This window comes from Arvicola amphibius, chromosome 3 (assembly GCF_903992535.2).
Source record: "Arvicola amphibius chromosome 3, mArvAmp1.2, whole genome shotgun sequence".
NCBI classification, from domain to species: domain Eukaryota; kingdom Metazoa; phylum Chordata; class Mammalia; order Rodentia; family Cricetidae; genus Arvicola; species Arvicola amphibius.
This window is the reverse complement of record NC_052049.1, coordinates 141,748,104-141,759,645: the sequence shown is the minus strand read 5'-3', so window position 1 is coordinate 141,759,645 and position 11,542 is coordinate 141,748,104.

Sequence of the window (11,542 nt, the reverse complement as noted above, 5' to 3'; positions counted from 1 at the left end):
TTTTACATTTAAAGGGGGAGATGATATAGATATGAATTTGCATTGGTATGGATTTTAAGGTCAATTTGTTATATGTATATGTATTTCTGATTTTGATTAAGCTATTGTGATTGTAGTTCATTTTAAAGAATGTAATGTATAATTAGGAAATATAGGTTGTTAATGGATAATCATCGATTAATAGTCAAGCTTGTAGTCATGTTAGTCATTTTCTAGATGTGCATAGATTTATTTCAGATAGGCATTCTTCATATCTTTCAAAGACTGCAGAATATGGCATTTAATGTTTTAATAACTTAGGGTTTTTCATGACAATGAGACACATCTGCTCCTGGCAGCACCAATCTACTTCGAGAGGAAGATGGGCATCGAAGAGGCTACTTATGGAGTTTGCTAGCCATTTGGGCAAGAAACTGCTCTTGGCTGGACTGTTGCATAAACTGGACACAAAGAACCCGCAGAGAGAGGACTGCTGAACTTGCCTAAAGGTGAGATGGTCTCTCAGGGTTCCTGATTCGTGAAAGAGTCTGCGAGACGTTCTGCAGGACACAGCTGAAAGTGACTGAACTGTCTTTGGAATTTTTCTGCTTCATGGAAATGTCTGCTGGATACTATGGGCCTGAAGCCCGAAGATGGATGCCCCAACGGTACAGAGGAACTTTGGGTGACTGTCCAGGCAGCGAGTTGTCTCTGTCATTTCTAGAGTTTTATAAGTTACTTATTTCTTGTTTACTTAGGTAATATTATATCCTTCTGGAGTCTTTGATGGAGTTGAAGAATAAATAGATAGTTATAGCTTTCCTTAGTTATGATAAAAGATAAAATAGATTTAAATATTGTAACTGTAATACTTGCTTGATAACTGTTTTGTTATATGTAATTTTGCTATGTTAAAGTTGAAGCCTTTCTTTTTTGTTTAAACAGAAAAAGGGGAAATGATGGAGGAGAGTTATCTGTCTATGTTTCTTTCATTGGTTAATTAATAAAGAAAACTGCCTTGGCCCTTTAAGAACAGAAAATTAGGTAGGTGGAGTAGACAGAACAGAATTGTGGGAACAAGGAAGTAGAGTGGGGGAGACGCTTCAGGCATTCGCCATAGTGAGTCTCCATGCTGCTCCTCTCCGAGATGGACGCAGGTTAAGATCTCTCCTGGTAAGGCACACCTCGTGGTGCTACCCAGATTACTAAATATGGGTTAAAGGAAGATGTGAGAATTAACTAATAAGAGGCTGAAACTATGGGCCAGGCAGTGTTTTAAAAGAATACAGTTTCCGTGTAATTATTTCGGGTGTAAAGCTAGCCGGCAGCCGGGTGGCAGGACGCAGCCCCGCCGCTTCACACTACAGAAATCATCAAGATGGATCCCTTAGGAACAAAGCTAATGGCCCCATAAAGGAGACCAGAAGAGTCCCATTGCTCCGTCAGCCGCGTGAGAACACATCCACAGCTGCCTATGGACCATGACACAAGCCACCACCAGCTGTTGAACCTGTACCCCCCCCCCATGCTGGTCTTCACAGCCTCCAAACGATGGGAATAACTTTCTGCTCTTTGTGAGACTCTGCTCACTGGTATTTTTGTGACAGAAACCCAAGCACACTCAGACACCGTGTCTGTTTTATTAAACATATTTAAAGAGAAAGGATATTGGGTTTCTTACTGGCTTGCTCATCATCGCAAATCACCAGAAACAGCCACCCTGTGTCTGAAAGGTTTACACAACTTCACCATCAAACTGCCATCCTGCTGGCCCCAGGTGAGGCCTTCCTAATTTCTGCTGCACTGATTAATTCAAGCCAGCTTTTGAGCCAATTGAAAAGAAAATGAGACGCAGTTAGTACATCAGAGTGTCAAACCCCTCTGTAGATGTGAAATCCGGCCTTTCCCCATACCAACAAAAGCGGGTCCTGATACCACCTCTACAAGCACCGTTTGCAACCACTCACAGGACACTATGTGGGAACTCCTCCCCTGGCTCCTTCAAGAGAGGTGTGTACATATGACCCCAGATGACAAGGATATGACTCTTCTGGAACTCTTGGGGAAGGGGCTAGGCCAGATACTCATTTGATCCCTAACTGAGGATAACACCCAATAATTACAGCCTCATGTTATGAGTTCTCACGAGAGGCCTATGAACAGGATGCAATTGGGACTCATAAAGATGTAAAACCCTCTGGCTGACGATATGGGGAAGAGAAACTCACAGCGTAGAAAACACTGAACCAGCTGGGCAGTGGTGGTGCACACCTTTAATCCCAGCACTCAGGTAGGCAGTCTCTGAGTTCAAGGCCAGCCAGAACTCTGGTCTACAGAGTGAGTTCCAGGACAGCCAGGTGTGCGCTGTCACTGAAATTGCCACCACCCCCCCGGGCCATGCTTAGCTCTTACTATGGATTTAAAAAATGAAAATAAAAAAGTTTGCTGGAAAGCCGGTTTTCTGTGAGTTCAGGGCCAATTTAGTCAACAAAATGAGTTCCAGGATAGGCTCCAAAGCTACGGAGAAACCCTGTCTCGAAAAACCAAAAGGAAAGAAGAAAGGGAGGGAGGGAGGGAGGGAGGGAGGGAGGGAGGGAGGGGGAGGGAGTGGGAAAGGGGGAGGGAGAGAGAGAGAGAGACAGTCAGGAAGAAAGAAAGAAAGAAAGAAAGAAAGAAAGAAAGAAAGAAAGAAAGAAAGAAAGAAACACTGAACCAAGCTCAAGCCATTTAGGATCTCTAGACTTCTGTCCACCCCACCCCCAACCCCAGCCTGACCTCATTCACCTTGTATAACCCTTCACTCACCTCAGAGTCAGTGGATGCCCAGCATATGAGGCTAGCAGGTACTCCCTCCACATCCAGATGAAGCTAGAAGATGGCTCAGGCTCAGCTGAGGACCGGAGTTTGGCTCTCAGCTCCCAGCTGCCTGTGACTCCAGCTCCAGTGAATCTGATGCCCTCTTCTGGCCTCCAAGAGCATTGCACATTACATTCATGTACATATATACATTTTGAAAATAAATTTATAAGAGAAAGAGAAACTATTGTTCTTGCCCAGAAGTTAAAACACAAGAACGCAAACCCAGACGACACCTTTGAGCAGATCTCCCTCCCCGTGTGGGCCCCTCCTCCTCCGTGTGGGCCCCTCCTCCTCCGCGTGGGCCCCTCGCCTCCAGAAGGTGATGGAAATGCATCAATTAACCCTCATTTCATTCCTCGCACAAAACTGACAGATTGATGATACATTATGGACAGCCACAGACAGCTCACACTCCTCATACAGCCGTACCTTTGCTTCCTGTGCCTCTACCTGGATGTTTACCATGAGTCTTTTGTGTTTGTTACCCACCCTACCAGGGCCCCGTGATCTGAGTGGGGACTGTAGCAGGTGACATGATCCCCCTTCACGATGTTCACGTGCTGATTTGGGGCATCTGTGTGCATCCCTTAGCTGACAACAGGCCCTTTGCAAGTGTTTAAGGTTAAGGACCTGGAGCTGGGGCCATGAGCCTGGATTGCCCAGGCCACCCAGTCTTTTCCTATAATCCTGTAAAGAATAAAGACCTTTCCCAACTGTAACCAATTAGAGAGAAAAACCCAGAGGTCACTGGAGATGGAGAAAGGAAACCAGGAGCTTAAGAATGACAAAGGCAAGAAAACAGACTCCTGCAAAGCCTCCAGAAAGGCCACAGCAGTCCTCTGACATCATGATGTCATCCCAGTGAGACCCGCAGCAGACTCAAGACCCATTCCTGCAAAAGATCAGGACATGATTACAGCCAGAGTTAAGGTTGCCAGGGCTCAAAGGTGTGTGCTGCCCTTGCCTCTCAGCCTCTAACGCTCCTTCAGGCCTCTCTAAACCATCTGCCATGCTCTGGGTTTCGATTTTCACTCACAGATTGCTCGCTTTGATCTTGAGAGTCAAGGAGTCAGCTTGATTGTTTTATGGAGTAGAAAGCCAGGCGTGGAAGGACAGTGATCTGCAGCTGGGTCTCTACCTAATGGATGTTGATGCCGCCTCCGCTCCCAGGTGACAGCTGCTTCTGTTTGTGCAGCTGTTCCCGAAGCTAGCATGAGCCTGAGTAGTTTCTCTTGCCACCCTGCTCTGGTGTAAGCGAGCTCACTGTCCCTCCTGCACTGCCCCTGGGGCCTGTGGGGGCAAAGGAAGCCTGTGTCAGGCTGCCAGAAGAGCCTGGCGGAGCTGTGCTCTCACATCCTGGTGGCAATGCAGTGAAGGCAATAAGATGTTGCAAGTTGTCCGCCAAATCGGTCCCTAAAAGAAGTGTGACTGTCATTCCTGTCACAGCACGCCTGCTGGACGTCTGACTGCAGGTGGGTTCACTGAGGCTGCATGTTATCCCAAAGCAGATCACCGCATGAGATGCATCCAAAGTGTGGGACAAACACTTCAGTGGCGCGCTTCATGTCACAATGACCTCAGCACTGTGGTGCAAACATATACATATTACTGTTCTCAAGACATCCAGGGGCAGAGCTCGTCCTTAAGCACGTCTTTTACCAAACCTGCAAGCTCACCTTCCCAAGGTTTATGAAACCCACGAAACTCTTTCTCAAATAAGGGAGAAGACATGGATGTGAACCAAGGCACGGTAGCACAAGGCTCTTACCCAAGTACTAGAAAGGCAGAGGCAGGAGGATCTCTCTGAGTCTGAGACCAGCCAGATCTACATAGCGAATGTCAGGATAATCAAGAGCATGTCGCAAGACCCCACCTCAAAAAACCAATAATAACAACAATAATAATCAATGAAAATAAAAGTATTAGTGAATACTCACTTCACTCATGGGGCTAATTCACAGAATGCAGCTCCTAATAAGTAGCTTTTGATGCAAAAAAAATCACATATATCCCTGAAAAACAATAAAACATTAATTCTGATGATTCAGTTGGTTTTGTCTATTCTTTCTATTCAGGGCCCAGCTAGATGTTTTTTCTTTTTTATTTACACGCGTGTGTATGTGTGTGTGTCTCTGTGTGTGTGTGTGTGTGTGTGTGTGTGTGTGTGTGTGTGTATGCACGTGCATGCAGATGCCTTTGAAGGTCAGAAGGGGGCACTGTATTCCCTGGAGCTGATTACAGGTGTTGTGACTTACCAAATGTGGATGCTGGGAACAGATCTCCAAACCTCTGCAAAAGCAGTCAACACTTGAGCCCGGTGGTGATGGGCATGCCTTTAATACCAGCACTAGGAGGTAGAGGCAGGTGGGTCTCTGTGAGTTCGAGGCCAACCTGGTCTACAGAGCTAGTTCCAGGACAGTCAGGACTGTTACACAGAGAAATCTTGTCTTTAAAAAACAAAACAAAACAAAAAAGCAGTAAACACTTTTATGTTGAGTAATAGAATATTTAACTAGGTAAAGATGTGTTACTTTTTCACCTTGTCTGCCTAAGGTACCTGGCTGGTCTAATAAAAAGCTGACTAGCCAATAGCTAGGCAGAGGAGGGATAGGCAGGGTTGGCAGGCAGGGAGAAAAGGAGAGTCAGCCAGGCAGACAGACATGGAGGAAGTGGGTAAGCAGGATGGACACGGTATAGATGAGGTAAACAAGCCTCGGGGCAGCACATAGATCAACAGAAATTGGTAAAGTTAAAGGGAAAAAAGCTAGCTAGAAACAAGCCCAAGCTAAGGCTGTGCATTCATAGTTAATAAGTCTCCACGTCATGATTTGGGGGCTGGTGGTCCAAGAACGTCTAAGAAAGCCAACTACACTTTTAACCACTGAGGTATCTCTCCACTTCACCTGATCTGTTTTTTGTCAGATTACAAATATATTTACCCAAGGAGATGGAGAGAGAGTTCATAAGTTAAAAATGCCTGTTGCTCTTCCAGAGGCCCTGGGTTTCCAGCATCCACATGGCAGCTCACAACCACCTGTAACTCCAGTTCCAGGTCCAGAAGATCTGATGCCCTCTTCTGGCTTCCATGAATACGCATGACACACAGACATTCATTCAAGCGAAACACCCATACACATTAAAAAATGTAATATTGACATATTAGGTCCATGAAAGTAGATGTAAAGTCAGTTGTTCATCTTCTACTTACTGGTGGATTGAGAAACTTTGGTCATTTTAGTCTCCAAACATCATTTTGGAGAAATCACACTCCCTGCAGAGAGCTCGATTGATTCAGACTATCTCAAACATCTCTGCATTAGGCTGCTACCAAGTGCTCTCTATTTTTATAAAACACAGACTCTGAAGGGAAAATGTTCTCCTCACAAGGCTGTCCAAACTACTTCACTCTCAGCAGGAGCAGCATGGGCCCCCCACAAACACACACATACACACATCATGAATGCCCAGTGCTCCCCCAAGCCCTACGGGAGGTTGGCACTGCCCCCGGGATGACCTTAAAAGCCTGGCAGACGTCATCTGCTGGCCAGGTAAACAGAGGACTGAGTTCCAGCCAGCTGTGTGGCGGTCGGAGGCAATGCTCGGGAGTTGTTAGCTGTGCCCTTCCACCTTGTTTCTGGCACAACATATTCTAGACTTTTTTACATGGGTTCTGAAGACTGATAAGTATTTCACCAGGCTTTGGAGGCAAGTGTGTTTACCTGTTGAGCCACGGCCCAAGCCCCGTTCTTTCATTTAGCTCAATAGCTGAATTAACTCAAACTGCAGGTGAAAGCCTGCTGCTTTCTATTGGTCGAGCCCAAAGCAAACAGAGGACGAGGCAAGCAGAAGAGGGAAAGCAGCCGTGGCTTTATCCCTGCTAGAGAACTTGCCCAGGATCTACCCATCCTGGCTTCTTTTCCGGGTGAAAATGCTTCCCCATCTACTTTTGTCAGTGTCTGAGACACATCGTGCCAGCCAGCAAACAGATCACGCTGTGATTCTGGGCCGCCTCCCCAGACTCATCCACCTGCCTGAACAGTCTCACACCTATCCAAATTGCCACGGCAAGGTCAGCCCAAGACATGCTCAGGCTTTCCACTGCACACTCAACAGGGGCCCTATTTCACGTCCCAATGTTTCGCAGCCTGGGTCCACAGGCTCACCTTACTTTCTTCCTAGCATACACAAGCCTTATCTACATTTTCCTCCAGCAGTCAACTTATTTCCAAAGATAAATTGTATTAAAACACAATTCATTTCCTGCCATTCAGACCTGAGGAATGCCTCACCATCCCCGCAGACTTTCTGATCCTTAAAGTCAAAATCCAAAGTGACTTTGGGTGTAGTCGATAGTTAGCCTGAAAGTCACCTTTCATTTGTCTGTTTTACTCTCAAAAGCCAGGTGACTCAAATGTTCTCTTGGTCAGCCCTTCCTGTCCCGCTGCTCTCTCTGCAGTAAGCTTGCACTTTGTGGGTTAAGAGTCCTGGAGGCTACGGGATACCTCTCGTATTGGCCAGGGGTTCAGATGGTGTTGTAAGGAAGGCTGCTTGTTTGTTTCCTGGTTGCCCAGACTCCAGAAATAATCACACAGAAACTATATTATTTATAATACTGTTTGGCCAATAGCTTAAGCATATTTCTGGCTCTTACATCTTAATTTAACGCATCTCCATTAATCTGTGCATCACTGCGAGTTCGTGGCCTACCAGCAAAGCTTCAGCGGGTGACAGCTCCATGGCTTCTCCCTGACTCTGCCTCCTTTCTTCCAGCATTCAGTTTAGTTCCCCCCACCACCTACCTAAGTTCTGCCCTATCAACAGGCCAAAGCAGTTTCTTTATTCATGGTATTCACAACATACAGAGGGGACTCCTACATCAAGATGGCATCTGGGGTAGGTTGCCACATTGTTTCTTTTTTATTAAAACCTTCAGCAAAGCAGATTTTGGGGGAAATTGGGGATAAGAAGCAATGAGCCCCCCTGTACCATGTAGGGAAGCATATACCACTTTACTCTGAGTTACTGACTCTCAAAAGAACAGCCTGTCTTCTTTCTTGTTTGTTTTATTTTGTTTGATTCGGTTTCCTGAGACAGGATTTCCTGGCTGTCTTGGAACTCACTCTGTAGACCAGGCTGGCCTAAACTCACAGAGATCCTCCTGCCTCCCGAGTGCCGGATAAAGGTGTGAGCCACCACCACCAGACCAGTCTGTCTTCTTATGTAATTGTTTCCCAGAGTAACTTCCTCCAAACCAGAGTCTCATGAGGCCATAGTCAGCCGGGCGGGGACAATCCGTAGCATTTATCACAAGCTGCTCTCCTGTGAAGCACACACAAGCCCAGGCCATGTCAGTTTTTCTGTCTCCAGCTCTTCTGTCCCAGGATGAGGCTTCTGGAGTCAGCTGTGAAGAAAGCTTTCTCCAGTCTTCACAGTTTAGGGGGAAAAAAATCAAACATTTTTTACCAGGTAACAGGATAAGCCGTGAAAAGTACCATTCCTCCTCATAGTCTGCTGAAATCTCACACCCTGAGAAGCTCCCAAGCAGTCAGCGTGGCTCAGAGCTCGGAAAGCTAAAGGGGGAACACTAAGAAATCATTTTCTTTTTCCAAGAATCATTTGTTCCTGCCTTAGAGCCAGAAACCCAAGCAGCATTTTCATCGCGGAATCTCTTGGGAATGGTTTCTGTCAGCAGATGGTTCAAGAATGAAGTCATGCGAGAATTCCAAATGCTTGTGAGAAACGCCAAGGAAACGAGTCATGTGACCTCAGTTTCTTCGCAACACAGAATTGCACTTAGAATGTGCTTTCAGGCTCCTCCCCGGTGTAAAATTGGGAGTGAATTTACTTCAGATTACTCAGTATTACTCATTATTATAACCGTTAGCCATCCCTAGCTGATTTTCCCAAGAACTTTACGGGCAAGTGTGAGGGAAGCTGGTGAGGTTCTCTTATACAATCGCTATGTGGCTAGGTGAGACGCAAGCATGAGCCTCTCTGACCCCAAAGCCTGTAATTTGACCAAACCTTAAGAGAAAGCAGAGCAGACATGCCGGTCTCCAGAGGGAGCTGTTAGAGCTGAGCCTTTCTGTGGCCTGGGCATCTGCATTCAGTTATGTTGACTACAGGGGTGTTTGCCTGCATACATATCTGTGCACTATGCATGTGCCTGGTGCCCACAGAAGCCGGAAGAGGCCACTGGTTCCCCTAGAACTAGAGTTCAGTTGTGAAGTGCCATATGGGTGCTGGGATTCAAACTTGGTCCTCTGAAAGAGCAACAAGTTCTCTGCAGAGAGCCCATACTAATGCAGACTCAGCAGAGAACTCCATCTGCTGAGGAATGAGCCCTAAAGCCTACTACAGTTTCTCAGGGCCAACTAGAACTTTAGCAAAAGTTATCCATCAGATGACAACTTTGGATGGGATACCTGGCCCTGAACTTTCCAGCAGCAATCAGTTCCTGACTTGTTCAGTCTGTCCACTTGTCTATGTGCCTATTCCATATTCTGGGGAAATTTTTGTCACTTGGTTCCCATAGGCTTAAAGATTAACTTTGGGGTATGTGTTTGTGTGTATGTGTGTGCATGTGTGTGCACATGCAAGAGCATGCGTGTGCACTCACACGCGCACACACACAAAATCACATACATATGACATATGTGTGCGGATACCTGGAAGACAGAAGAGAACGTCAGATCCCTTGAAACAGGAGTTACAGGTGGCTGTGAGCCTTCCAATGTGGGTGCAGGAACAGAACTCAGGTCCTCTGCAAGAGCAGTGGTATTCTTTAACTCCTGAACTCTCTCTCTACCCCTGGTTCCCATAGGTTTCCCCTCCCCTTTCCTCCAAGAACATGATTAACACAGAGATTCCATTCCCCAACCAATAAGGATGGGCTTATGAAGGGGCATGGGTCACCCCTCCCTCCCCACACCAGTCAGCCTCCCCCGTGCCTTCCTGCTGCTAAAGAATACAGTCTCGCCCCACAGGTGTCAAAGAAGAGAAGTGTGGGTTCAGGGCCCCACTTTACCTCTTTCCCAACACAAGGAGTGGACAGCCTGGATGAGCACCCATCTGACAACAGCACTGAGCCCTGCAGCCCACACCTGCATCCAGCTGCACAGCTGGCCTTGTCTGCAAAGTGCTTTCTTTCCACAGCTGGGTGAGGTGGAAACCTTCTGCCGCTGTTAGCAAACACACGCATGTCAGGTCGGGGGCGGGGGGGGGGGGGGGTGAGGAGGGAGAGACCTGAAGGTCTCTGCTTAGCCTCACTTTCAGCTTTGAAAGAGCAGACACAGCCAGCTGGGTTCTCAATTCACAGCGTTCCCAGGCAAACGCCAGCCTGAATAGGCTCAGCTATAGCATGAGGCAAGCACACACTGCAACAGCACCAGCTATGGGGAGGGGAGGTCAGAGAGGCAGCCAGTAAATATTGAACTTTCCACCTAGACAAGTCTGGGGAGAAATGATTTCCTGAGCACAGCTAATAGTTCAAGTTAAATGGAGCGTGACAAGGACTGCCTCCAGGATGCTGTCCACAGGAGACAGGCATGGAACCAGACACTCTAAAGTGATTAGCGCTGAGTGATTTGTCCTGCAGATGTGGGACTGAGACAGTGCTTAGAGAGGATTTGCCCCAGGCGTTTCTTATCAGCATCTCACGACCCGCTTTTGCTGTGAGCTTGCCAAAGCTGAAATCCTAAGGCCACTTCCACTTGTCCCTCTATAATTATGCAAAACCATGGACTTGTTCTGCCCAATCAGGATCTCTTTTTTTTTTTCCTGGTTTTTCAAGACAGGGTTTCTCTGTGCATACACCAGGCTGGCCTTGAACTCGGAGATCCACCCACCTTTGTCTCCTCAAGTGCTAGGATTAAAGGCCATGACCCCTAGCCCTTGAAATGTGACTTCTTCTAATCAAAGAGAATGGAAAGGTTCAATCCCTGAAAGGCATACCACATTGAATATCAGAAATTCTAATCAGCCACCAAGAGTTTCTGCAGGGACCACAGGTCTTTTACTAGTTGGTATCATGCCAAAGGCCCCAAACACCAGGCAGATAAATGTAGGGACTTACAGTCTGTTTCGAGGATGGGCTTGAGAAAGTAGCTAAGATCAAAGTCCATGTTAGAGGGGCTACAGGGCTGCTTGGCTGGTAAAATGTTTGCTATACAAGCACGAAAAGCTGACTGATCCCTGAACCCACATAAAACGCCAGATGTGGTGATGTAGACCCACAACCAATGCCAGGAGAAGGAGCCCTGAGGTTCAGTGGCTAGCCAGCCTACTGGAGTCAGCAAGCCCCAGATCCCAGGGAGAGACCCCGTCTCAAAGGGAAAAAAAAAAAATCAAAGAAAAAAATTAATCAGGACTTCTGAGGAATACCTGGTTACCTCTGGTCTCCAGATATGGGCACACACATGCATGAACACACACACACACACACACACACACACGTCCTTTTAGAGCCAAACAGTGAGATCATTAACCATCTCTTCACTCTTGCTTCTCTGGAGATGGAGCTGGACTGGTCTGTCAGGGCAGAGTTCTCAGCAGCCGCGACATCAGCTGTGTTGCCCCGCCTGAGTTCAGATCCTGTGTTACCTGAAGCTCTTCCGGCTTCTTCAGACTTCAGCCCAGGTGCTTCTAAGAGCTTTTCAAAATGGACAAGAGAAGGCTTGCTCAGATATTTGGAACTCATAATTGA